Source organism: Macrotis lagotis, chromosome 8 (assembly GCF_037893015.1).
Source record: "Macrotis lagotis isolate mMagLag1 chromosome 8, bilby.v1.9.chrom.fasta, whole genome shotgun sequence".
Classification (NCBI taxonomy): domain Eukaryota; kingdom Metazoa; phylum Chordata; class Mammalia; order Peramelemorphia; family Peramelidae; genus Macrotis; species Macrotis lagotis.
Genome location: NC_133665.1, coordinates 18,675,684 through 18,703,668, shown reverse-complemented (window position 1 = coordinate 18,703,668; position 27,985 = coordinate 18,675,684). Strand labels below are relative to the sequence as shown.

The 27,985-nt window shown below is 34.5% G+C and overlaps 1 pseudogene; it reads left to right on the top strand.

Moving 5' to 3' along the window:
• The first annotated feature begins 24,676 nt into the window (after positions 1-24,676).
• On the top strand, positions 24,677-27,445 carry LOC141495287 (gamma-secretase subunit Aph-1b pseudogene; annotated as a pseudogene).
• Positions 27,446-27,985: the final 540 nt, after the last annotated feature.

Below are 27,985 nucleotides of genomic sequence, written 5' to 3'. Positions count from 1 at the left end.
ACGGGCAACCTCTCCTAACCCAGCCACCTAAGACAGGCCCTGAGGGTGTCGGGCGCCTAGGACGGGCAAGGTCCCTGGGTTGAAGGAGATGACCTAAGACAGGGTTCCTCGCCCCCGGCTATCAGAGGCCAGTAGAAATGACACCGCTTAAGGCTAACCTCAGCACCGCTTAAGGTCACACCAAGTGATAACCCTTGTAAAACAGAAAGGGGGAGATGTTGGGGGGCAGGGGGAAGAGGCTTGGCGGTCGCTTAGCGGGGGAAACATAATCACCTTATAAGGGAATGTTACAGAACTCGGCCCCTCATTGGGTAAGAGTTCATGGGAGGGAGGACAGAAGGGATAAAAGTGTCTGCTGAGAGGTTGGGAGGGAGCGGGATGTGATCACAGAAGAATAAAGACTCATTATCCACCTCAGGCGCTCTGTCTGGTTCTTCCCCCATCAAAGAGTGGGGGCCGGAGGTACCCCGAAGACTCATCATGCGTTGGACTGGTGAGTAAGAGGATGGACTAGCATAAAGAAGCCGGTGTTGTAAATAAAACCCCCGGCATTTCCCTTTCCTATTTATGTTTTTATGGTTCTCTTAAGTCTTGTATTTGCAAGTCAAATTTTCTATTCATCTCTGATCTTTTCATCAGGAATGTTTGAATACCCTCAATTTCATTGAATCCCCCTATTTTTCCCTCTTTTTTTCAGGATAGGTAATTCTTTGGTTTAATTCCAACTCCTTTGTCCAATGCAATATTGCTTTCCACACACCCTTTTAATGTAGAAGTTGATAAATCTTGTGTCATCTTGACTGTGGTTCCTTGATTCTTGAATTGTTTCTTTTTTTTGCTGCTTGTAATATTTTCTCCTTGACTTGGCAGCTCTTGAATTTGACTATCATATTCCTGGGAATTTTCATTTAGGGATCTCATTCAGAATGCAATTTTTGTAAGAGTTTGAGTTTCAAATTTCATTTCTTATTCCCTTCCCTACAACATGATCTTGGAAAAGAGTATGAGATGTTAGTCTATGCCTAGTTTCTACCATATTGTTTTCCTTGTGTTTTCCAATAGGTTTTGACAAATAGTAAGTTCTTATCTCAGAATCTGTAGTCTTTGACCTTTCAAACAGTAGATCATTTACTGTTGTTTCTTTTTACCTAATTTATTTCATTGATCCACCACTCTATTCTTTAACTAGTAGTTGATGGTTACCATTTTATAATATATATTTAGATCTGGTAAAACTTAGCCTTATTGCTTTTTATTCTTTTTTCAGTGATTTTCTTGATATTCTTGAACTCCTGGTCTTCCAGATGAAGTTTGTCATTTTTTATTGGTCTATAAAATATTTTTTGATATTTTGATTGAGATAACATTAAAAAAGTAGATTATTTTAGGTAGAATTCTCATTTTTGCTATTTTTAACTTGACTAAACCATGAGCAATTGACATTTTCCAATTGTTTAGATCAAACTTTATTTGCATGAAAAAGGTTTTATAATTCTGTTGATGTAGTTTTGGAGTTTGTTTTGGCAGGTAGTATCCCAAATATTTTTTGTAGTCTACAGGTAATTTAAATGGAATTTCTTTTTCTATCTCTTTCTGTTGGTTTTTGTTGGCAATATACAGAAATGACAGTCTTAGTAAATAGATCCTGGATACAAATTATTGGTCTACCTGAAAGCCATGATCAGAAAAAGAACCTTGATAATCTTACAGCAAATTATCATGGAAAACTGCCCTAAAATCCTAGAATAAGAAGATTAAATTGACCCTGAAAGACTCCATTGATCACCCCCAGAAAGAAATTTCCAAAATAAAAACTTCAAAGAATATTGTAGTCAAATTTCAGAATTTTCAGGTAAAGGAGAAAATACTGCAAGTAGTCAACAAAAGATGTGATTTAAATATCAGGGAGCTACAGTCAGAATTTTGCAGGAATTATCAGCTTCAATATTAAAGGATTAGAGGGCTTAGAATATGATATTCCAGAGGGCAAAGGAGCTTGGATTATAGCCAAGAATCAGTTAAATTAAAAAATAAAGCATATTCTTTCAGGGGACAAAATGGATTTTCAATGAAATAGAGGACTTTCAATTTTACTTGTTAAAAAGTTTAGAACTGAACAAAATTTTTTTTCTTCAAATAGACTCAAGAGATGCATAAAAAGGAAAACTGAAAGGTGAAGATGATACTAGTAACTCATGAGAATTGTATTTCTCTTAGGACAGTTGAAAGGAGCATAGTTAGAGGGTGTTATATAAATCAATTATAATGTGATGATACTTTAACTCCTGAGGGTTGTATTTCTATTGGGATAGCTGAGGAGAGTGTAGTTGCTAAGAGGTGTGGATATAAAAAAGATATAATTTTATTGATGGTTATGGTTTTTGAGAATTGTATTTCTAATGGGACAGTTTAGGGATGAGTACTTGAGCAGAGGTTGAAATAATTATGATATGATGAAGCTTATATATCAATGAGTAGGTCAGGGGAAATATCAAAATAGTCTATAAATTGGGCTCAAATATAAAAGCTCATTGAAGAGTTTAAAAAAGAATTTAAAAACTAAAGAAGAAAGGAAGAAGAAAAATGGAAAAAAGGAAATGAAAGGAAAGGAAAATTGTGAAAAATGGACCAGAGAATTCAACACCTTCAAAAAGGAAACACAAAACGTAATTGAAGAAAATAAAATCCTAAAAACTAGAATTGAACATTTAGAAACCTACAAGTCTACAAGATTCAATCAAACAAAATAAAAAGGTTGAAAAAATTGAAGAAAATGTAAAGTATCCTTTAGGTAAAATGAATGACCTGGAAAACAGATCTAGAAAAGACAATCTATAAATCACTGGACTACTAAAAGCCTGGACCAATAGAAGAACCTGGAAAACACAATGCAGGAAATTGTATGGGGAAAACTGGAAAGAATCCATAGTACCCCTTCAGAAAGAGACCCCAGGATAAAAACTCCAAGGGTTGTAATAGCCAAATTCCAGAACCCTCAAATAAAAGCATGCAAAAAGAAAACAATTGAAATACAAATGGAACACAATCAGACTAACACAGGACCTATCAGCCTTAACACTGTAGAATTAGAAGAACTGGAATAACATATTTTGGGAGAGCTAAGGCCCTGGGATTACAACTCTGAATGTATTTCCCTTCAAAATTCAGCATATTCTGTCAGAGAAAAAGATGGATGTTCAATGAAATACAGGATTTCCAGAATTTCCTGAAACAAAGAGCAGAACTGAAAAGAGAATTCAATTGACAAATACACAACTTTAGAGTTACATTGAAAAGCTAAATGAAAAAGGGGACTGAAAAGACAAAACTGGTTTTAAACAAATATTGGCCCCTAAAGGGGAAGGTATAACAATTTTAAGTCATTAGAACTTTACTTCTGTAAGTATAATTGGGGGAGAATATAACTGAAGAGAGTGGGATATAGGTTTAGTTGGGTGTTGTCTCTCAATTGAAAAGATCACTATGTTTGAGATAAAAAGCCCTGAAAAAAAAAGCACGGAGGGCCAACTTTAACTTAAGCATATCATTATACTCTGAAAGGCTTTAATCACAAGGTGCTAATCACCTTGTCTAATGAGGGCATCATAAGCTCCTGAGGACCTGAGACAATGTCTCTATAACATACAAATCATTTGTAAAGTTTTCATTGAGTCCTCCAGAGCCTCGCAGGACTTAGAGAGCTTCAAGATACTTTCTGTTAATTAGATCAGGATGCTTCACTTAAGGAGGGGTTAAGTACTCTGGGTGAGGGTGAGGGGTAAAATGGGAGAGACAAATAGCCTTGGTTTGATTAACAAGGTGTTAAGTACCTTGAGTGGGAGGTGGGGAGGTAAAGTGGGAAAGAAAATCAGTGGGGGGGAGGGGCACAAATAGTTTAAGAAATGATATAGCTTTGGAGGATACTTTGACTTGTGAAAAAGATTGTGTGTACTTGAAAGATCCTTGAATAGGGGGTAAGGTAAAAATGATTATAATTGAGTCAATGCTGCTTATCAGACAATCAAGTAAACAATCTGTGATGATATTTTGATAACAATCGGAGCTTATGAAGCCATCAAGAATTGTGATTGATGATACCTGACTAATAATATTAGAGCACCAAGGAAAGAGGCACAAAGATTTATAATTTTAGAGAGAAAGAAGGGAGAATGTGAATGTTGTATAAATTCTATTCAATAGATTTAGCCCAGTGAGGGAATAGGATGCATTCCCACTTGGGTTTAAAAAATCTAACTTAATCTACAGGGAAGGTGGGTGGGGGGGACTGGGAAAAGGGAAAATAAGGAAAGAAGGAACTGATAAAAGGGAAGGAAAGGTATAAGTGAAAATAAACTGAAATTTAAATTTTTAAAAGATAAATAAAAAGGGAAAGGTAGTAAAATTTTGGTGAGGAAGAATGAGAAAAGGAAAGAAATTTAAATGGAGAAAAATAGCAGAAAGGGAAATAAAGAATTAGTCATCTTAACTGTAAATGTGAATAGGTTGAACTGTCTCATAAATTGGAAGCAGATAGCAGAATGAATTAAAAACCAGAATCCTGCAATATGTTGTTTACAAGAAACACATTTGAATCAAAAAGGTGCACACAGGGTAAAGGTAAAAGGTTGGAGCAAAATATATTATGCCTTAGCTGAAGTATAAAAAAAATCTGGGGGTAGTGATTCTAATCTCAAGGTAAAAGCAAAATTCAATCATATTAAAACAGACAAGGAAGGAAACTACATCTTCTTAAAAGGTACCATTGTAAATGAAGCTATATCATTACTAAACATGTGTACACCTAGAGGGATAGCTTCCAGATTCCTAGAGGAAAAGTTGAATGAATTACAAGGAGAAATAGACAACAAAACTTTTATGTACTTATGTACTTTTAAGTAATTAAACTTTATGTAATCAACCCTCTTTCAGAACTAGATAAATCTAACAATAAAATAAACAAGAAGGAAATTAAGAAGGTGAATGAAATCATAGAAATTTTTCTCAGAAGTACATGGCACCTTCCCCAAAAGTGACCATGTTCTAGGGCACAAAAATCTTAAAATCAAATGCTGAAAGGGAAAAATGATCAATACACTCTTCACAGATCATGATGCAATAAAAATTACAAGTAATAAAGGGTCAGGGAAAGATAAACCAAGAACTAATTGGAAATTAAATAAATTTATCTTAAATAATGGGTGGATCAAATAGAAAATAATAGAATATTTTATTTATGGAATTCATGGAATACAACCAAGGCAGTTTTGAGGGGAAACTTTATATCTCTAACTGCCTATATGAATAAAATAAAGAAAGAGGAGATGAATGAATTGGGTATGTAACTAAAAAAGCTAGAAAAAGAAGAAATTAAACATCCCCAATTAAATATCAAACTAGAAATTCTGAAAATCAAGGGAGAGATTAATAAAACAAATCACAAAACCATTGATCTCATAAATAAAATCAAGAGTTGGTTTTATGAAAAAGTCAATAAAATAGACAAAAATCTGATTAATCTGATTTAAAAAGAGAAAGAAGATAATCAAATAACCAGTATCAAAAATGAAAAGGTGTGAACTAACCAATAATAAGGAAGAAATTAAAGAGATAACTCAGAGTTATTTTGTCAAACTGTATGCCAATAAACTGGACAACTTGAGTGAAATGGATGAATATTTACAAAAATAGAACCTGCCCAGATTAACAGAAGAAATAAATTACTTAATACCCCATTTCAGATAAAGAAATTGAAGAAACTATCAATAAACTCCCTAAGAAAAAGTCTCCAGGTTCAGATGGATTTACAAGCGAATTCTACCAAACATTTAAGGAACAATTAATTCCTATTCTACATAAAGTATTTAAAAAAAAATAGGAGCGAAAGGAATTCTACCAAACTCCTTTTATGATACCAACATGGTGCTGATACCTAAACCAGGAAGAACCAAAACAAAGAAAATTATACACTAATCTCCCTAATGAATATTGATGCAAAAATCTTAAATAAAATTCTATCAATGGGACTATAGTAAGTTATTACTAGGTTAATAAACCATGATCGAGTTGGATTTATACCAGGGAGGTAGGGATGTTTCAACATTAGGAAAGCACTCAACATAATTAAACATATCAACAGTATAACCAACAGAAACCATATCAGTAGATGCTGGAAAAGCCTGTGATAAAATACAACATCCATTCCTACTAAAAACACTAGAAAATATAAGAATAAATAAAATTAATTAATTAAAATAATAAATCGTATCAGTCTAAAACCATCAACAAATATTATATTTAATGGGAATAAACTCAGAGCACTTCCAATAAATTCAGGGGTGAAACAAGGATGCACTATCACCATTATTATTATTCAATGTAGTTTTAGAAATGCTAGCAGTAGGGGCAGCTAGGTGGCACAGTGGATAGAGCACTGGCCCTGTAGTCAGGAGTACCTGAGTTCAAATCTGGCCTCAGACACTTAATAATTGCCTAGTTGTGTGGGCTTGGGCAAGCCACTTAACCCCATTGCCTTGCAAAAACCTAAAAAAATGCTAGCAGTAGCAATAAGAGAAGAAAAAGAAACTGAAGGATCAGAATAGGCAATAAGAAAGCAAAACTTTTACTCTTTACAGATGATATGGTATTGAGTGGGATAGTCCCCCTCTTAAGAGTTCATATTCCTAGTGAAGTCCTCTCATTATTAAAAATCATTAAAACAAAGCTTATTGGACTATTCTTAGAAGAAAGATAGAGAGATAAATCTTGCATTTCAAGCCAGGCACCCTCCCAATTCTGTTGGGGGGGGGGGGGAAGCATAGTGGACTATTTCCAGAGAGACCTTGCATTTTTAGTCATCTATTTGATGATGAAACTATCTTAACTGTTCCCATGAGCAAACCCTTGCATTCCAACAAAGCTCAGAAGACTCCTCTTCTTTGATGATAAGTAGACTGTTACTTCAATAAGATAGTTATAATCCTGAAGGTTATTCTCACCATCTGGATGGTGAAATAATATTTTATGAAAACCTTTCATTCATTTCTTTGTTGCTGGGGTAGAGTTTCACAAGTAGAATGTAACTCTGAAGACTAACTATCGAGTAGACAGAGAGGGATGATAGGAAGGAGGAGGGGATCTCAGTTAGGCCATATAATCTTGCTTGACTGTCAATTCGACACAGCTCCTTGATCTTCACTACCTTTGTGAGACTTGGAGTGTGCCCTTTTCTTGAGAAAAGCCAAAATAAACTTTATTTTTTTGCTATATTTTTAAGTTGATTTTTATCCCACACAGTGGTATACCTAGAGAACCTGAGAAAATCACCTAAAAAACATGTTGAAAAAGATAAAAATTCAGCAAAGTAGCAGGATATTTTAAAAAAACCACATAAATCATCAGCATATCTATATATAAACAACACAGCCCAAGAGATAGAAAGAGAAATTCTATTTAAAATAACTGTAGATTAGAGGTGGCTAGGTGGTTGGATATGTGGTGCAGTGGATAGAGTAATGGCCCTGGAGTCAGAAGTACCTGAGTTCAAATTCGGCCTCAGACACTTAATAATTACCTATCTGTGTGGCCTTGAGCAAGCCGCTTAACCCCATTGCCTTGCAAAAACCTAACAAAATAAAATAAAATAAAATAAAATACCTGTAGATAACATTAAATACCTGGGAATCTACCTCTCAAGACAAACCCAGAAATTGTTTGAACACAATTATAAAGTTCTCCTCATCCAAATAAAGTCAGTTCTAAATAATTGGAAAAATGTCAAGTGCTCATGGTTATATCAAGCTAATATAATAAAAATGACAATTCTACCCAAATTAAATTACTTATTCAGTGCCATATCAATCAAATTACCAAATAAATACTTTACTGAGATAGAAAAAACAGTAACAAAATTCATCCAGAGTAACAAAACGGCAAGAATGACAAGGAACTGATGAAAAAATGTAAAGGAGGGTGGCCTAGCTTTACCAGATCTAAAATATACTATAAAGCATCAGTTATTAAAATTTCCTGGTACTGGTTAAAAAATAGAAAGATGGATGAGTGGATTAGAATAGGATCAAAAGAAAACATAGTATACAACTACAATTTATTATTTGATAAACCCAAAGACATCAGCCTCTGGGATAAGAACTCACTATTTGCCAAAAATCTGGGAAAAATAGAAAAAAAGTATAGCAAAACTAGGCATAGATCCATATCTTACACCCTATACCAATAGGATTTAGACATAAAGAGCGATACCATAGACAAATTAATAGACTAAAAAAATTCTGTCTCTCTGATCTATGGAAAAGAGATAAATTTATGACCAAACAAGAATTAGAGCACATTATAAACTGCAAAATGAATGAATTTGACTGTATTAAATTAAAAAGTTTTTACACTAATAAAATCAATACTGCCAAAATGGGAAGAAAAGTGGAAAGCTGGGAAACAATCTTCACAACCAGAATTGTATCAAATTTATAAGGTCACAAGTCATTCTCCAATTGATAAATGGTCAAAGGATATGAACAGACAGTTTTCAAATGAAGAAATTAAAGCAATATAAAAGCATATAAAAATGCTCCAAATCACTATTGATTAGAAAAATGCAAATTAAAACAACAATGAGGTATCATCTCACCCCTATTAGATTCTAGGACTATATTCAGAAGAAATTGTAAAAAATGGGAAAAGTTCTACATATTCCAAAATATTCATAGCAACCCTTTTTCTAGGGGCAAAGAATTGGAAATTGAGGGGATGCCCATCATTTGGGGAATAGCTAAATAAATTAAGACACATGAATACTATGGAATAATATTGTTCTATAAGAAACAATAAATGGTCGGACTCTAGAGAAGCATGGAATGACTTATGGGATCTGATGTTGAGTGAAGGGAGTAGAGCCAACAGAACAATTTACACATCAACATTATGAGATGAACAACCTTGATGGAAGCAGCCCTTCTTGGCAGCCCAGAGAGCTAGGACAACTGTTTTTGACAGATTATGGACTAATTATCCCCAATAAGAGGATGAAAAACAAAACAAAACAAAACAACACACTGAAAGAAAAAAAATTACCCCTACCAAATCTGATGAAGACTTTATAAAAATTATCTCTTTCCCATAATCCCAATTCCTCATGCCAAAAAGTACTAATTTATAAATATGTTTAACAAAATATGCATGTAAAATGCTAACCAGACTTTCTAACTGAGGGTAGGGCTGGGAAGGGAGGGTGGAGGGAAACTTTGTAACTTGGAAATATAAATGTACAAATGGATTAAAATAAATAGAAAAATTTTTTATCCAAGACAATGACAATAATTACACATCATACCAAAACCTGTTGGATGCATCAAAATCCATTATTTGGGAAATTTTAAATCTCTAAGGCTTAAGGGTATAAAATAGAGAAAGATTAGATCAATGAATTAAATCATAGAACTAAAAAATGTAGAAAAAGAACAAATGAAAATTCTCAATTAAATATCAAATTATAAATTCTGATAATCAAAAGAGAAACTAACAACAGCAAGAAAACTATTGAAGTAATGAAAAAAATAGCTGGCTTGATGAAAAAAGCCAATAAAATAGATAAATCTTAGTTTAATATGAATTAAAAAAGAAAGAAAAGTATCAGAAATAAAAAGAATGAACTCATCACCTCTGAGGAAGAAATTAAAGTAGTAATTTGAAGAACTTTACCCAATATTATGCCTACACATTTGACAATTCAAGTTAAATGGATGAATATTTACAAAAATATAAACTACCCAGATTAAGAGAATAGGAAATAAGATACTTATATGACCCTGTTGAAGAAAAAAGAAATTAAAGAAGCCATCAATAAACTCCCTAAGAAAAAGTTTCCAGGGTCAAATGAATTTAGAAGTAAATTTTGCAAAACATTTAAAGAACAATTAATTCTAATTTTATAAAATAATTTCAAAAATTAGGTGAAGAAGTTCTGCCAATTTCTTTTATGACCAACACAGTTTTAAAATCTAAAATCTAAATCAAGAAGAGCCAAAACAGACAAATAAAATTATAGTCTAACATCCTTAATGTATCTTAAGGCAAAATTTTAAAAAAATTAGCAAAGAGATTATAGCAAGTTATTACTGGGAAAACACAACATTATCAAGTAGAATTTATACAGATAGAGATAGCTCAATATTAGGAATGCAATCAGCATAATTGACCATATCAATAACAAATCTAACAGAAATCAGATTGTTATTTCCTTAGATACTGTTAAAGGCTTTAGCAAACTATGGCACCCATTCCTATAAAAAAACTAGAGCGCATAGGAAAAAATGTGGTTTTCATTAAAATGATAAACAATAACTATCTAAAGCCATCAAGCTTTAAATGTAATTGTCATAAAGTAGCCACATTTTCAAAAATGGAATATTGACATAATTATCTGTTTTTGATAAAGGACTCATTTCAAAAATATATAAAGAACTGAATCAAATTTATGGGTGAATACATTCTCCAACTGAAAAATGATCAAAGGATATGAATATACAGTTTTCAGATAAAGAAATTAAAACTATCTTTTGCAATAAAAATTGCTCCAAATCTTTATAGATTGGAAAATGCAAATTAAAACAATTCTGAGTACCACTTCACATATATCAAATTGACTAAAGCAACAAAAAAAGGTAAATAATTTATGTTGGAGAGGATATGGAAAAAAATGGAACACTAATGCACTAATGATGGAGTTATAAACTGATCAATCATTCTGGAGAACAATTTGAAACCATGCCTATAGGGCAATAAAACTGTGTATACCCTTTGATCCAGCAAAACCACTACTAAGTCTATGTCCCAAAGAGATCATAAAAAGGGAAAAAGACCCACATGTACAAAAATATTTATAGCATTTCTTTTTTGTTGTGGCAAAGAATTGAAAATTGAGGGAATGCCCTTCATTTGGGGAATGGTTATGGTATAGGGGCAACTAGATCGTGTACTGGATAGAGCACTGATCCTGGAGTTAGGAGGACCTGAGTTCAAATGTGGCCTCAGACACTCAATAAATAATTACCTTGCTGTGTGACCTTGGGCAAGTCACTTAACTCCATTGCCTTAAATAAATAAAATTTGAAGAAAAAGAAGTCATAGTATATGAATGTTATTGAGGTGCAATTCTGTAAGAAATCTTGAATGATTAGACTTTAGAAAAGCATGGAATAACTTGTATGAACTGATGCTGAGTGAAGTGAGCAGAACCAGGAGGACATTATACACATTAATGGTAAAATTGTGAGATGAATCAATTATGATGGCTGCAGATCCTTCCAGCAGTACAGTGATCAAAGATGATTCTGAGAGATCTGATGTAAAAAAAATGTGAACATTCAGAAAAAAAACCCAGCAAAATTATGGGGTCTGAAAGCACACAAAATTTATTTTATGTTTTTTCTTCTTTTTTATGATTTTCCCCCTTAGCCCTAATTCCTCTTTCACTGCATGACTAATATGTAAATATGTTAAACATGATTATATATGTACAACTTGTAATAGAATATTTGCTGCCATTGGGAGGGGGGAGTTTTTAGAAAAATATGGAACTCATAATTTTGCAAAGAGATGAATGTTGAAAACTCACTTTGAATATAATGGAAAAAAATTCTTTAAATTAGTTTCAAAGACCCTGCATTTTAAAAAGGATCATCATATAAGATAAAAATACAGTGATGATCAAAAAGTCTTTAAATCTGATATACAAGATATAATTTAAAATACAATGATTTTGAAATAATTTTCAAATTTTAGTTTCTAAATATTTTACTGAGGAAAAAATATAAGGACTAGAACTCTCTTTTCAATGATAAAGAAAATTACCAAGTTAAAATGTTCTTTATGAACATTCACGTTGTCCTAATCTCTTAAATTGACAGTCCTAAAAGATTACTTTGGGTTCTGAGCTATTTAGTGACTTCTGGAAGGTCATAAACCATTTATAACTAGAAGTGGGACTTGGACCCAGGTCCCCACAGTTGTAATGCCAATTCTCTACCTCTCAAATACTATCAAAAAGATGAAAAAGAAAGTTAGTTTAAGTCTGAAACCTAGGTGTCAACAAGTTTCTGTACACCTTCAAGGCCCTCTTTCATATATCCAATTTCTATGAGAAAATCATTATGGACATTAAAGAAGTAAGGTGTTTACTTAACCTACAATCCATCATTAAGGTCCTCTTTTCACTTATGTTAGTATTTTATAATATTCCTTTGAGATCTGGGCAAGATTGTAAATGGAACATTTCACACGCTGAAAAAAGATTTCCTTTATTGTACAAAGGCATACGTAAGAGATTTCTAAAAACCTTAGTTGTCAGTTTTTAAAGTCTCAGAATAATAACATTATATTTTTTAAAAGTAACATCAATTAAGCTATGCTTTAAATAATAAAAACAACAAACTCTTTTTAGAGAGACTGTGAATTCTTAGGATAGGTTTGAAGGTTAATAAAGAAAAATAATCAATTAAAATGGAAATGGTTTCCACATGCACTTTAATTAATGAACTACCAAGTCACTGGAATGATTGCTTCCTTTGCTCATTTATATAGTGTTTCCTTTATTGAAATAAGGTCTCAAACGACCAAGTTCCTATTTACAGAAAGAGAGAAAAACCATCACACTTTTTATTCCAAACATTTAAATAACCCTTGTGAGGGGTCAGTTGCTAGCTGACTACTCAGATATCAGTCTGTCCATGCTCCAGTTATGATGTATATAGTACTAGTTTCAAAGGTTTTTGAAGAATTCATTATGGTATTTATATATGGTAGAGCCCATCTCCCAAGTGCCTTATACTTGTTTTTGATGAAATGAACAATTTTTTTAAAAAAAGATCATTTTTCAAGTTTAGTAACTTTTACCCATTAAATGCATGAATATTTCAACACACTGGCTATGTGTTAGTCTTAGTAGAGGTGCCAGTAAGAGCTACCAAATTACTTCTGAAGATTAGGCAGCTCTCCTAAAGTAACAACTTTAGTGAGCAGGCTCCAAGCCCTGCTAACATTTCATTATGGTCCATTAAATACTATTTCACTTCAATACATTCAACCAAGTTGTCTACAACCTTTTTCTAGGAAAGATTTTAATGTTTACAGGAGATAATAAACTGGGTGGTATAAAAGGGTACTAAGTTTATAATCAGGAGATATGAATTCAGGACTATAAATTCCTTAAGGGTAGAGACTATGTCCAAACTATTTCTACAGCCATAGAGCCTAAAACAGCATTATGTTTCCAGTAGGACCTCAGTTAATTTCAATAAGTATCCGAGATGTGCCAGAGATGGTATAATGTAGGTACCAGGAAGTACAGAGGTAAAAACAAAGCAATTTTTGTCTTCCAGGCAAAATTACATGTTCATGGAGAATATAGTGGTGGCAGAGAACAAATATGCAATTAAATATGAAACATCTACAAGCAATATGTAGAAAAATGAGAGAGAGCTGACAAATTGGGGTAGGGTTTAGGGATAGCTCTAAACGATGGTAAGAGTCTCCATCTTCTCAAATATTTGGTCTTGCCAAGTTTCAGAATATCTTTCCTCTCTCATCAAGTTTCATTTTTCCTTCTGTGTGTCTGTTGGGTGTTGGCCCTTAGCACATGGTTCCTTGTAGTTATTTATATATATATGGCTCTAGTCCTTCTAAAGTCTGAGTCTCCATGTGAAATTTTCCAAATTCATTTGTATATATGTGAATACATGTACATGTGCAAATGTGTGTGAAAGAGACACAGATTAAGGCAGAGAGAAAAAAGAGAAATTTTTATCTTAAAAAACAAACCAAAAGGTCAGTTCAAGTTTGGCAATTTGATCATTGATATCATTTCAACTCAAAGAGAGAGAGGTGGGTTAGGGGTTGCAGGTCAATATAGAAAAATTATAGGACATGAAGCCTTGGATTCAAATTCTTTCATCCATACTTAATGTCTTTGTGATAAACTGTCAAGTCATTTAATTTCTCTGGAATTCCATTTCCTCATCGAAAAAATTGAAGGAAATAGGTGAGAAAATAAATTGAAAAAGTTGATTTAGGACTCTAGATGACCTTTGAGGTCCTCCTAACTATAATTTTGTGCCCTTTTGATCATATGTGGATCTATACCTTCTTCAAAGAACTCACATATTGACCATGGAAAAAAGAAAAAGAACAAGCTCTTCTGGTAACTTAAATAGACATGACTGCTGGAGTTAAAAATGTTTATTTTTGTAGAAATCCTGAGTTTTCCTTGGGCAAATCGCTGCACAGTAACCTCAAACCTGAGATGTATATCGTAACTGGGAAACTATTATTATTGTTATTTTGTCAATGTCCAAATGGAAGAAGGTCCTTAAAAAGACCCCCAAGATTATTTTTTTTTGCTATTAATTTTGTGCTGAATGGATTAAGCCTCCATACTGCAGAATCTACTATGTGGTATTCATAATAATTCAGCAAAATTTGGCTTAAGTTTCCACATAGTGCAAAAAATATTTGTTATTCTGACTACAGGATATAGTTTAATATGAAATCAATTCAGCTGCTTCATCAGTTTTGTTAATTAGGTCCAGAATTAAGTATTAGAGGGATGAGTTATATTTAGGAAAATATGTACTACTTTAAAGTATTTTCTTGAAAATTTAGATCTGCTTTTTTTAAATCAACCACATTTTTCCAGAAGATATATGGTATAGTGAAAAGAGCAACAGTTTTGGAAACAGGAAGATTTGAGTTCACATCATTCCCCTGATATTTAGGTGATTTAGGGGAATCCAATCTCAGACACTTGATTCTTGCTAGCTGTGTATGACCGTGTGCAAGTCATTTAACACTGATTTCCACCTTCAGTTGTCCTGATTCATATCTGGCCACTGGACCCAGATGATTCTGGAGGAGAAAGTAAGTCTGGTGACTTATCACAGCACCCCCTCACTCAAATCCAAGTCATGTACTTTCATGGTTTTACCTGCTGATGTCATGGTCTTTTTCTTCAAGAATGAAGGACAAAAATCATCATTATCATCATCATCATCATCATCATCACAATGGTTGGTACGTAAGAAATGATGAATAAAAGTTTTTTTGACTAGTATGCCGTCAAACAAATCATTTGACTTCTATTGTGATACTAATTTGCAAAATGGGGTTTACTTCATCACAGGTTTTGGTAAGAATCAAATGAAATTTGCATTTAAAATATAAAGTCTGATATTTACAACAACTAACAGCAACAATAAGTTAACCAGGGTTGTGAACCATCCAGTGAGGAATTTAGTATGAGTAGTTTAATATAATGTTATGAATGGGCAGAGAGCAGGGCTTTTCAAGTCAAAGAGATATAGCATATTTTTCAATGTTAGAAATAAACTTAGAGTGAACAAAATTTCTTCAAACTGATTTTAATTCTTTCCAAGGAGAAATTAGCTATTTTATTACTTTTTTATGTGCCAATTAAACAACTCCATCTTAGTTTTAATATTGGATCTTACATTTATCATGTTGTATGGAACTCAAAATCCTAGAGTTTTTTAAAAAATGGATTACTTTTATATTACAAAACATATTGCATTAGTGTATCACACGTTGATAGTTATTCATGCAGATAAAAAGCAGAGAACTTGGCTATATATTTCCACTTATGGTAAATATAATAGTTATCTAATATTGCAATCACTCACTGGATAGTAGAAAGGATCCAAAAGGCTGTGAGTATACTGCAACATAATGAAGAACTGCATGAGGGATGTGGCAAAAAACCAAATATCATTAATTACATGAATGATTGAAGAAAGAGGTGGCTGAGATTGCAGAAATTTTTATTGGTTGCAATGTCATGAGATCTTCAGGAAGGATCCCAGCAAATCGGGGCATCTTCTGTGGAGAAATTTTGGGACAATATCAACAATGGTATCTCTGAGTTAGACCGTGCAGATGAGTGTCAAAATATCCCACCAGAAAAAGTACAGACATTGACAAAATAACAGATTTTCTGAATTACCAGAGTAAATATATAAGCAGTTTTCAAATTTCAAAGGTAAGAATAGTTATGATAAATAAACAAAGCTATCTAAAGAAGAAAATTAATTAAAAATACTCAGGATTGCTGGAACTTTCAAATTTATTAACAAATCACTTTGATAAAAGTTACATAAGAAAAAGAAAGTTTGAGTTGCATTCTTCTCCTTCCATTGAACACTTTCTTCTTTCTGATTAAGACATTCATGTAATACAATAAAATTTTATCTACTATGCAAAGTGCTAGAGGAGCTGGCAAGATATAAATAAGACAAAGTCCTTACTCTCAAGGATTTTATAGTCTAGCTGGGGGAATGAGGGTGACACTAACACAGCTAAAGACATACTATTACAAAATAATATAATTAAAGCTTTGACAAAATGGAATGTGAGAATCAAGGTTACAATGACTATTTCCTCTTGGAAATCACATGGTATAACAGAAGGGGAAACACCACAATACTTGCCCCCTGAAAATAGATTGCTTATTTTATCTCAAAGTAGGTCATTTTCCCCATTTTAAAACTTGTCTCCTTAAATAATCCAAATTCTTAAAGGCTTGACCATGTAATGTGGTATGGTCTCTAGTACAAAGTCCTTAATGATGAAAATTGTTGAATGAGCTATGGAAAAACAGAAACATTAAATGATGCAAGGTTTGTAGAACTGTGAGCTTGTGTCACCATTCCAAAAAAAAGAATTTGGAATTATACCTAGAAAGTCATTAAACTGTGCATACCGCTTTCTTCTAGGCCTATTCCCCAAGGATATAAGATGACTCCTGTACAAAAATATTTAGAACAGACATTTTTTTAATTGAAATTAAAGGAGGTATTCATAATTTTGGGAATTGATGGACAAATGAAAGTCTATGAATTCAAAAAATATTATTGGACCATGAGAAATGATGAAAGAGATGGTTTCAGGGAAACCTGATAATACTTGTATGATCTAATGCAGAGTGAAGTGATCAGAAGCAATAGAGCATATAAAATTATAACACTGTAAAGAAAAATAGCTTTCAAAGAATTAAGAACAATGATCAGTCATAATACTAAAGGACTAAAAATGAAGCATGCAACTTAACTCCTCCTGGAGAGGAAATGGACTCAAGAAGCAGAATTTTGGGACAAGTGGGAGATGCAGAAGGACTTTTATTTTGCCTTCCTTGGCTTGCTTGTTTAATTTTTCTTTTCTTTTCCATTTCTGACCACCCCCAAATGAGTGAGGTGAATAGGAAAGCTAGGGACAGGGAAGTTTAAAAAAAATAACATGGACCAATGAAACAATTTAAAAAAAATACACAGAAGGGAACAGAAAGGAAACCAGAAAGAATCCCATTCAAATGGGAATTATACGTTCAAAAAGTAAACTGAATATAGTAGAAATTTACAGTTTTATGGCTTCTATTTATTTTCACTTTAGGTTAGAGATTTCTAGGCTAACATTTAAAAAGATGATTTTTTCTTCCTATGTATTCACTAAGCCTATAACTCAAGTGGCTGCCACCAGGTGAAAAATGATGCCTTATATGTAAATCAATCACCTAGGTTTGCCATAAATATGAATGACTTTAGTCATTCAATGTACAGTGTACTCAATTCTATTCTTTCAACCAAAATATAACACTTTATGAAGATATCATAGACTCAAAATCTCTGATTTTGAAGAAATAACTTCTAGATAAGAAAACTCCCTCTACAAGTCAGTGCCTTTTCAGCAACTCATGATCTTAGAGACAAAAGTGTTTGAGTCTTAGATCAATGGAGGATTTAATAACTTGCACGGAGTCACATAGCCTGTATTTGTTAGAGGCAAGACTTTCTCATGTCTTTCTGGCTCCAAGACCAGCTCTTTCTTTTCACTACACCATACTAAATCTATTAGGATAGCACTAAATATTAACTCATCTTGAATAATTGACAAAGTGATTAAAATTTCAAACATCATTTTAAAGAAATGCATCCACTTGAGTATAGCAATGAGTTTATTACTGAATAATTTCCAACTTGCCATAACTACTTTTACTTATTAAATCATTAGAAGAATTACCCTTTAAATGATTTCATTTATATTTTGAATTTGGGCACAGTTTGGAGTCACTATCACTTTAACTTTAGATCAAATTTATCCTCGAAGAAGTATTAATTTTCTGTTTCCAACTTATGAAAAGAAAGGTGTTAATATTTTTATTTAATCAATTACCTCAATTATATTCCAGAGATTTTTCTTTTGTCTTCTTTATATAGAATAGTGTTCAATAGGCACACTGTAATTTGTCAGAGGAAAAAATATATCTCCATGCATATTTTTGGTAGATTGAGCACAGACCTACTTGATACCTCAACAATTGTTTTCTTGAGCTAATGTGCTGAATTCTTTAAAGTCTATGACTAAAGAGTCTCTAAGAATAGTCCACTTTTCTTTCTTTTTTTTAAATAACATTCTGATTATTATTATACAGTCAATTCGTGGTAGAGACTGGAATGGAACTCAGAATGGCTGACGCCCTTTCCTGGACTCAAAGCATTAGCCTTTTCTCTCTTTCATGTGCCCTGTATTGAAAACTGTATATATGTGGGAAGCCAGGGATAATCCAAAAAGAAACTTCTGCACAGTGATTATTTACTTTGGGCAGAGCACTACCACCACAGCTGGAGTCATTCTATTTTCTAATTTCCATTCTGGCCTTTGCTGGTAGAAAGCACAGATACAGTAAACCAACATGTAGAAAGTGGTAGAAGATGGGGAACTAACTTCTAGTCCCTATCAAAAGCAAGGAAAACTTCCTTTATTCACTTAATTCTCACAACCCACTCCCTCCCTTTTCAGGGAGGGTCCCTACAAAAGGAATTTTATTTAACTTGGCAGAAAGAATGTCTTTGAGTCTCACTCTTTACACTCTCCTAAGTCTTCCCTTCCTAAAGTATGAACACATCATTCATTTGAACCTCAAAACAGCATTGCTCAAAAGCAAGTAAAAACAGTACTGTTGTTATTCAGTTGTCTCCATGACCCTAAATGGGATTTTCTTGGCAGAGATCTTGAAGTGATGTGCAGTTTCCATCTTCAGCACTTGTACTGATGGGGAAACTGAGGCAAACAGGGTTACGTGACTTGCCCAGGGACACATAGCTGTATATGTCTGAGGCCACATCTGAATTCAGGTAGATGAGTCTTCTAGACTCCATGGCTGGCACACTACTGCACAGCCTAGTTGTTCCAGTGACTGACAATCAAATAGAAACACTCAAATATCAATAATTAATACAAAGCCTCCAAGTCCAGACACAGTCACCAAATATTATTTGTCATTGTCTCACAAACAGATGTCTTTTAACTTGTCAATCCAGGAAGTGGGGGGCTCCAGACAGCATAAACTTGCATTATATGACAGCCCTGGTTAAATCTATTTCCAATGCAACGTATGTTTGTGTGGGTGAATAAGTGCTTTTTCTTGTATATATTTTTCCCAAGGGATGACAGATTTAAGACTGATGACTCTGGAGACTACATAGTTCAACCCTCTAATTTTTAGATAAAGAAAAAAGACTTAAAGAAGTTAAATGATTTTTTACAGTATAGGATGTGAAACAAATGACAAAGACTGAATTTAAATGAGGTTCTCCGATTTCAGTCAGTTCATAAACATTTATTAAGAGACTATTATGGGTCTAGAAGTGTGTTGAGAGCTAAGGATATGAAAAAGTTCTCTCTGGAAACTCACAGTCTAATGGAAGATACCATAACATGATAATACCTAATATTTATTTAGTACTTACTATGTGCTTGGTCCTATGGTAAATACTTTATAATTAATATTTCCATTAGATCCTTACTATGTTACCTCTATTATCTTCATTTTACAGATGTGTAAACTGAGGTAGGGGTTATATAACTTGTCCTGCTTCACCTGGTAGTACATGTTTGAAACTGGATTTGAATTCAGGACTCTCCAGACTCTAGACTCAGCATTCTACACATTGCATTACCTAGTAGCCTTAAAAAGCATCTTTGAACAAGTGATACAAAGGATACATTATACTTAATCAAGAGAGGAAAGATTTTGGAATTAAGAGGATTCCAAATTCATTACCCTTTCCATTTTAGCATGTTTCCTTTCCAAAGAGTTTTAGAACTTTTTAGTAGTTTTAGCTGACTATAATAAACTGTGTTTATGTTAATTTTTTTTGTTTTTGGTCTTTAATGCTGCCGTTAAAGTTTTCAACATTTTGTTTAATGATGCAGTGGATTGGCCTGGAGGTTTAGGAAACCTGAGGAGTTGTAAGAAATTATCAGTTCAATGCACTCCACTAACTGGTCCTCAAGTAAAGTAAAAGAGTTTAGAAAACACAACACAATTCTCAAGGGATGTTTAATTTTACGTCATCCAGGAAAGCCACTCAACTGATAAATATTCAGGAACCTCAACTCTGAGTATTGGCTTCCCCTCACGTTTTGTATATATGAACTCAGACCTCTCCCCAGCTATCTATATGCTTGAGTCTAGTAATTTTCATTTTTATATTCTGGTGCCAGCAGGGATCTCAAAATGTTGCCACTCCACCAAGCTCATTATTTGAAAAAAACATGGCTATATGCTAGGGCAGTCAAAATATGGAGTTTAACTCTCTCTGCTCTATTCCCTTTTGTCCTCCTGGGTCCTTCAGATATTGACCTTGAGCCTTTCAATTAAAGTTTGTGGATGCTGAAAGGTATATCATATGGTTTGAGGGAGCACATTTCTTTTGCCACTCTGACTTGTCATTTTGGCTTATACATTCCCTCCTGAGGGCTTGGAAGCTCAACCACTCTGAAAAAGGTGAGAGTGGTTAAGAATGAAAGAGAGCCACAATTGTGGCCTTGGTCCTTAATTAGGTGTTACTAAGATGGGAAATCCTTCATAGCTGAGACTTCCTATAAATATCTTCTTCCTCTCTCTTTTCTTATTGCCCTTGCCTCTCACATTTTTTTCTCTCCTCATGTGAACCACACACATGCAGACACATACATATATATGTATTTTTAAAATCTCATTTTTCTCTTTCCAAAATAAATGATGTCTGCAGGAAAATATGCATTCCTCTCTTCCCTGACTCCATTCCTCCCATCCCTCAAATTAGGCATGAAACAGCCAGCATTCTGTTGATATATTTCAATGATTTCAATAAACACATCCCAGTTGCTTTAAACTGTGAATTGGGTAGAAACTAATACAAATCATCTTTAAAGCAAGTAGGGGAGACTCCCAGATTTCAAAACAGTGAAAGATTTATAGTCAGTGTATCTGAATCCTAAATTGGTGATGAGCAGCACCAACAAGCTACAGAGTGACAGTGAGTCTACTCTGAGCAAACCCTTGTTTGACTATTGACTAATAAGAATGGTGATAAAAGGGATTAATTTTAGGTAGAAAAATTACTTGGACTTTGTATTGCATCACTGGAGTTGTGTTACATTCCAGAGAGAACTGTTACTTCTTCCAGAAAAGATCTTACCCCTTTTGGCCAAGATTATAGAAAATGACAGAAAGTTTTAACCAAGAGAACAAAAGGAAAAAATAAGGAAGTTAAGTGATTAAAAGACAAATGTTCAATTAAGGTAAGGAGAGGCATATCCTGAACTTTTTATAGATAGTAGGATGGAACTGACAAAATAATTAAATTTTCCAATAGCATGACTTGCAGAAGGAGTCAAAGTCAATGTGCTTCAAATCTATGGTGAATAGGGAGTTTGCATATCACTAAAAAAGGTAGGAAGATTAAATGGAGAAAAGCTGGATTTGGAATCAACAGGAATGGGTTGGAATTTAGAAAAGGCCACTTAGTTCCAATGTCATTTTGTGTAATTTCCTTAGACTTTCTACATCTCAGTTTCCTCATCTATAAAAAGAGAGGGCTTGATAAGGTAATTTCTAAAGTTTTTTTTTTGTTTTGAACTCTAACTCTATGATCTTTGGAAGAGATGTTTGTTTTTTAAGCTTTCTGTTTAGTTTCCTGTGTTCTTTCATAAACCTTCTTTTCCTTTAATTTTTTTTTTACTCAATGCTTATAAGTAAAGCTACTGTCATTACAGTGCATGATGTAGTATTTATTTCATACTCATTGGGTGGGGTCTAACAGCTATAGAAGCCAAAAATCTAGCAAAATATGTCAGGGCCATTTTCATAATTATAGAACAAAAAACAAAATTTACACTAACATGCATATCCTTTAATGAATTTGTAAATCTTCAAAAAATTATAAAGCTTTATTAATGAAAAATAACTAAGCATTGTAAAGGAAGCACCGTCTTACTTTGAATTGTTTGTGTGGAAGTATTTTTCAAACTGTTAAAGTAGCCAAAGGTACTCTAAAATAAGTTTCAAACATTGGTTTTCAGTATAAACAGGAGACCAGGTTCAGTTTCAAAATTTCTGTCACTTTTAATGCCATTTAAAAAAAAATAGACAGTGAACTGTTCCAGACATCTTCATAATTTTTTCCAGTACTTAAAAATTGTTTACTAGCATCTTTTAAAATGCACTGTTTAATTTACTCCATTATCGTATTAAATGTTTAGTTATTATGAATAGGTAAATGTTTTAATACTGATATCATCTTTTACAAGAACTTAATGATACTAGAAAAAGTTTCTACCATGAAATTATATGGGAAGTTATCCCAACTGACTTTTTTTTTTTACAAATGAATACCAGCTTTGGAGAAAATAGGATTTTAAAATATGGCTCATGGGTTCTTAAAGAAAGTAAAAAATAAATAATGATCCATTTGATTCATGTCTTGTGATTCATCTGATTACTGATATCAGAGTTACAACTAGGAGCAATTAGGTCTCCCTTAACAATGAGAACTGTTCAAAATGAGTAGGAGAACTTTTGGTCCCAAGAGGGTAGAATGAGGAAGGAATCCTCTGAAGCCCTTCCAAGTTTCTCTACAAACTAGAAAACTCTCTCAGAATTGATCTAGGAGCAGAGAAGCAGTTTACCTTACCAGATTTAAAAGAAAAGTCTGTCTCACTGGGGTGGGAAGAGAGTGAGGTCCAAAATCAGTAGCATCGACATTATCATCATCATCAACAACAGCAGCAGCAGCAGACATTCAGCAAGATTTTCAGAATGAGGAAATCTACCAGTGGGGCCCCACCCTCCTGAAAACCAGCAGCCCCCTAATAAAATGAGCAGACTTTGCAGCACAGCAAGATCCCACTAAAGCAGCCCCACCCTCTGCACAGGTTACCAGTACTTGGATCCCAGTACTAAAGTCTTGTCCTAGGGCTAGTCAATAATAAGACCCCCCACCCCTGGGGTCTATCAGCAGAGAGCTCTGTTTCCATAGCAAGACAGCCGCAGGGCTTCACCCCTTGGACAGACCATCAACATCTCTCCACCCAGGTCAGCCACCAGAAAGACTGTCTTACTAGAATAACCCAGTAGGAAGAATCTACCTATATGGAGCAGACCACCAGCAGCTAAAAACTCAACAACTGGGGGAAGTCAACAGAGAGGCCCTAGATCCTGATATAAGCCAGAAAGGAAGTCTACCCTCCAGAATAAAGCATGTAGCTGAGCCCTGAAGCCCAATGAAGGCCAGGAGTAAGATCCAGAAAGCTAGCAAAAAAGTTTGAGATAGTGAAGGCCAGAGCCAAACTCTCACATAAAAGCAATACTATCAAAGTGGCTACATATGAAACCTCAAAGAAAAATGTAATTTGGTCTCATGGACAAAACGAATTCCTAGAAGATCTGAAAAATTATTTTAAAAAACAAATTGGAGAAATAAAATTAGGAAAATTACATGAGAATATTGTAAGAGAATCATGGTAAAGAGTCAGTAGCAAGGGAAAAGATATATAAAAATTTGCTGAGGCAAATCACTACCTAAAAAATTGAACTGATCAAATGGAAAAGTAAATACAAAATCTCACTGAAGAAAATAAAACTTTAAAAATTAGAATTGAACAAGTGGAAACCAAAAACTCTATGGGATATCAAGACACAATAAAAAAATTTTTTAAAGTAAAAAAGTAGAAGAACATGTGAATTTGCTCATTGGAAAAGCAAATGGTCCAGGAGAGATAATATCACAATTATTGTATTATCTGAAAACCAGGTCAAGAAGAGATAATATCAGAATTATTGTAAGAAATTATCAAAGAAAACTGCCTTTTCCTTTAGAGCCAGAAGGTATAGTAGAAATTGAAAGAACCCATCAATCACTGTCTCAAAGAAATCAGAATATTATGATGTTGCAGGAACCAAATTCCAGGGGTCACAGATTAAAGAAAAAGTATTGCAAGCAATCAAAAGAAAATCAATTCAAATATCATAGAGCTATAGTCAGGATTACACAGAAATCTTAGAATATTATATACTGGACAGCAAAGGAATTAGGATTATAATAAAGAATCACCGACCCAGTAAAAGTAAATGTAATTTTTTAGGAGAGAAAATAGATATTTAAGAAAATAGAGTCCCCCTCCTCCCCCGCCCCCGCCACAGCGCGTTGCTCCGGGGTTTTGCGGCTCGGAGCCGGCGCGGGGCGGGCCTGGGCCGGCGCGGGGCGGGCCTGGGCCGGCGCGGGGCGGGCCTGGGCCGGCGCGGGGCGGGGTCGTGCTGGCGGCGGCGGCGGCGCGGGGAGGCCGCAGCAGCCTGTAGTCCCTGGGAGCGCCGCTGCCTCTCCGCGGTGGGGGTAGGGGTGCGGCCGGCCGCCCGCTCACCTGGCCCCGCCGGACGCCGCCCCCTCCTCTGCCCCGCGCCGGCGCCTCGGAGCCGCTGCCGCCCCGGGCCGCCATGACGGCCGCCGTGTTCCTCGGCTGCACCTGCATTGCCTTCGGGCCGGCCCTCGCTCTCTATGTCTTCACCATAGCGTGGGACCCGCTACGCATCATCTTCCTCATCGCCGGAGCTTTCTTCTGGTTGGTGTCTCTGCTGCTCTCCCTCATTTGGTTCGTTGCAGTAACCCTTAGTAGAACCAAAGATGAATCAGTGCAGAGAGGTTTGCTTATCTTTGGAGTATTATGCTCAGTCATAATCCAAGAGGTCTTCCGGTTTGCATATCATAAACTTTTTTAAAAAAGCTAATAAGGGTTTGCTGACCATAAGCCAAGAGGAGACATCACCAATTATATAAGACAGCTGGCCTATGTATCTGGCTTAGGTTTTGGAATTATGAGTGGAGTATTTTCCCTTCTCAATATCCTGTATGATTCCTTGGGACCAGGAATAGTGGGTATACATGGAGATCCTCCTCACTTCTTCCTTGCATCAGCTTTCACGACTCTAGTTATGGTTTTGCTGCATGTCTTCTGGGGAGTTGTGTTTTTCGATGCATGTGAGACTAAAAACTGGTGGGCACTAATCGTGGTCATCATGAATCATCTGCTGGTGTCAGGTCTGACCTTCCTGAATCCCTATTATAAGGCGAGTTTAGTAGCATCATATGTTATCATGCTGCTCATGGGTATCTGGGCATTCTTCACTGCTGGTGGCTCTTGTCGAAATTTGAAACGATGCCTGTTGTGCCGAGAGAAGGACTTCCTTCTTTCCAACCAGAGTGCCAGATAACATCTGAGAATTGGGACCTCCCTGAACAGCTTTCTGTGATTTTAGAGGAAGCACAACTGTGCCTTTTTCTAAAATTCTTTTTCTGGTTGATTTTAGAAGGAAAAAAATGCTAACTAGATACGTGATTCTCATTTAATAAGGCTTCTGTCCAGCAGCTGTCTGAATTGTATACATAAATGATAACTCCCCGGGGCAAGTCCAAGAATATATGAAAGGAATGTATAGCTGTGTCTTTATACATTCAATATGGTTAAATTAATACATGAAGAATATGCTGCTTGCTGAACCTACATCTTTTTTAGTTATGGATCCACAAAAAGTTAAAGGGCTATTCATTTCTGTGGTCCTTTGTGTGTGTGTCATTAAAGCACATCCCTTTTAGGGTTAGTTTAATTAGTGGCTTATAAGACAGAATAGACACTGATTCTAAATGCTTTTTAGTCAAAATAAGATGTTCATTAATAGTTATGTTTTTGAAGTTTTTTCCCATCCAGAATTAATGTTAGAAATTTAAAAATTATCTTTGAAATGTTGGAAAGTAACTCTAATTGAAATTAGGATAACTATCCTTTTTTTTAGGTTTTTTTTTTGCAGGGCAGGTGGGGTTGGGTGGCTTGCCCAGGGCCACAGGGCTAGGTAGTTGTTGGGTGTCTGAGATCGGATTTGAACCCAGGTGCTCCTGACTCCAGGGCCGGTGCTTAGGGCCGGTGCCTTATCCACTGCGCCACCTAGCCGCCCAAAAGATCTTTTTCTTAAAAAAAATTTTCTAATATATTTTGTCCCAATCTGATGTAAAAATAATTTTTAGCATTTATTTTTAAATTCTCTCCCTTTCTCCCTCCCCTTCCCCCAGTTGAGAAGGCAAGCAATTTGATATAGGATATACATGCACAGTCATGCAAAACATTTCCATATTAGTCATGTTATGAAAGAAAATACAGACCACAAGAGAAATAAAGTTACCAAAAAAAGTATGCTTTGTATTCTGGCTTCATTAGTTCTTTCTCTGGAGATGGATAACATTTTTTTATCATGGGTCTTAAAGAGTTTTCTTAGATCATTGTACTGCTGAGAATAATTGTAATTCACAGTTGATCATCATACAGTATTAGTGTTACTGTGTGCAATGTAGAACAACTATCCTTAAGGATATTAACAATTTTACCGTGGATTTGCTGTATAATGCATACTCAGCATAGCCCAGATATGTTTAGAAATTAACAGAGGTGACATTTTATTTAACCAGCGTTTGTCCTAAGGGTTGTAGGCCTATGAAGGTATTGAAAATTGGGGAATTTTTTGCTTTCATCATTTTTCAAGCTTTTTTTTTTATTTTGAGGTTCTTCCTGGGTTCTTCTTGTGGCTTTCAGGTTAAATTGTTCAACTTTCTGCTCAGTTTATATGGCAGCCCTGTATTTTGTATCTGAATGTCCTTGTTAAGAAATGAGATACTAAGTTCTTGAATAAAACTCAACAAAGTAGATAGAAGTTAAAAGAGAACATAAGAAAAGCAAACCAGTAAAGTATTGACTGTTTTACTTTGTGCATATGCTATTAAATGGCGAATGTTATTTTCTTCCCCCAAATAGTATATAATACCTTTAGCCACAGAGTTATGTAAAATTGAACTATATCTGAAATTAACAACTTTGTACTTTGTGTGATATGTATACTTTCAAAAATTGTGATATTTTTGTTGTTTTGAATAGCAGATGCAGTATTCCCTGTTAATTCATCTTTTAAATCTCCTTTTACTTTCATTTTTCAGGAAAAACTACAATAAATCATGCTGGGTATTAAAAAAAAAGAAAATAGAGGATTTTCAAGCATTTCTAATTAAAAGACCAAAACTGAATAAAAAAATTGACTTTCAAATTCAAGACTCATAGGAAACATAAAAAAGATAAATATAGAAAATATAAGGAATTAATAAAGTTAAACTGATTATATTTTTGTATGGCAAAATAACATTTCTAACTTTTAACAACTTTTAAGAGCAATTAGGAGTATATAGACAGGGAGTGGATAAAGTGATTTTGGAGCAGCTAGATGGCTCAGTGGATAGATAACCAGACTGGAGTCAGGAGAACCTGAGTTCAAATGTGACACTTGATAGTTACTAACTGTGTGACCTATTGAGTAGGGCAGTAGCTAAATATCCAACACTTGGTGAAGGCCAATAGAAAGGCTTTAGACCTCATTATAAGCCAGAAGGGAAGTCTACCCTCCAGAAAAAGCATACAGCTAAGCCCTGCAACCCAGTGAAAGTCTCCTTCATCTGTAAGCTCTGAAATTTGGTTATGATGTTCCTGGAACACCATAATATTCTGATTTCTTTGAGACAATGATAGGTGGGTTCTTTCAATTTCTACTATACCT